At 41.7% G+C, this 1,269-nt stretch overlaps 1 pseudogene; it reads right to left on the bottom strand.

Moving 5' to 3' along the window:
* Positions 1-278: 278 nt before the first annotated feature.
* On the bottom strand, positions 279-398 carry LOC118603086 (annotated as a pseudogene).
* Positions 399-1,269: the final 871 nt, after the last annotated feature.

The following is a 1,269-nucleotide window of genomic DNA, read 5'->3' on the forward strand; positions in this document are numbered from 1 at the left end:
AACTTGCCAGGGTTTTGCTTGAAAGATCAAGCAGCCAGTCTGTTCAGGATGACTGGTTACTGCTCTCTTGTTCGCCAGCCCTAAACAACTGGTGTGTGGGTCGGTACTCTGGGAGGCACGGTATTTACCGTGCTAACTGCGTGGCTAGAAGGGAAAAGGAACATGCGTTTTCATTTATTTAATTCACTTATTTATTTTTTTAGGCGAGGCAACCCTTGGTTGACCTCAGATTTCAAGGACCTTGTCAGCTTACAATCCCTTATTATTTTTATTTTTTAAGCCTACAGAAACCTGGTCTTCTTAGGTGGTCTCCCAGCCAAGTACTAACCAGGCCCAATCCTGCTTAGCTTCCGAGATCAGATAGGATTGGGCTTGTTCAGGGTGGCGAGGGCATAGACTGGAATGTGCATTTTTAAAAGGCTCCTCAGAGGTTCATCTTCAGTTGTGCCAAATATACATCTTGGCTGAATGATTATTACGACTCAGCATTTGGCCACAGCTACTCTATCAGAGAACGGGTCGTTTGGGACAGAAGAATGAAATTGAAATCTATGCAGAAAATTGAAGTCTTACGACTTAACTATTACAATTGTCAGACTTTCCAAGTTGGGGCAAAAACAATACTTTCTTGGTACCATCAGCCACTTTACTGCTCCTGTGGTCTGTATCTGTATATGTGTAATACGAAGCAGATGCTTTTACCAAGGCTGGTGATATCGTTTTCTTTTGGCTGCCCCTACCACTAAACTGAGTGTTGCAGCTAATCGTACAAGAATGACGCCTTTCTCAATTCCTAGACTTAAAAAAATCCCTGGTTGACGACAATGACTTATTTTTACATAATTCCTTCACTATGCGGTGCCCTAAGATGTTTTCTGCAGGTTTTTGAAGGCACTTGAGACTGTTAACCACAGATTAACTTCATATATATATATATATATATATATATATATATATATATATAATGTCTTATTTATGAATATAGCATCTGGTCTTCCTAGGTGGTCTCCCATTCAAGTACTAACAGGCCCAACGCTGCTTAGCTTCCAAGATCAGGCATTGGGCTTGTTCAGGGTGGCATGGCCGTAGACCATGGACTGTGGCTCTACTGGGGCACGAACCCAGGACCTTCTGCGTGTAAAGCAGACATGCTAACCACTACACTATGGAACCACGTCCAATTCCCAATATTTTACATGCCTCATATTTTTATTTGCTTGGAGTATAAAATTCTTCCTAAACTTAGCTAGGTAAAAATCCACTTCCCTG

The sequence above is a fragment of the Rousettus aegyptiacus genome, unplaced genomic scaffold, assembly GCF_014176215.1.
Source record: "Rousettus aegyptiacus isolate mRouAeg1 unplaced genomic scaffold, mRouAeg1.p scaffold_m13_p_5, whole genome shotgun sequence".
Classification (NCBI taxonomy): Eukaryota; Metazoa; Chordata; class Mammalia; order Chiroptera; family Pteropodidae; genus Rousettus; species Rousettus aegyptiacus.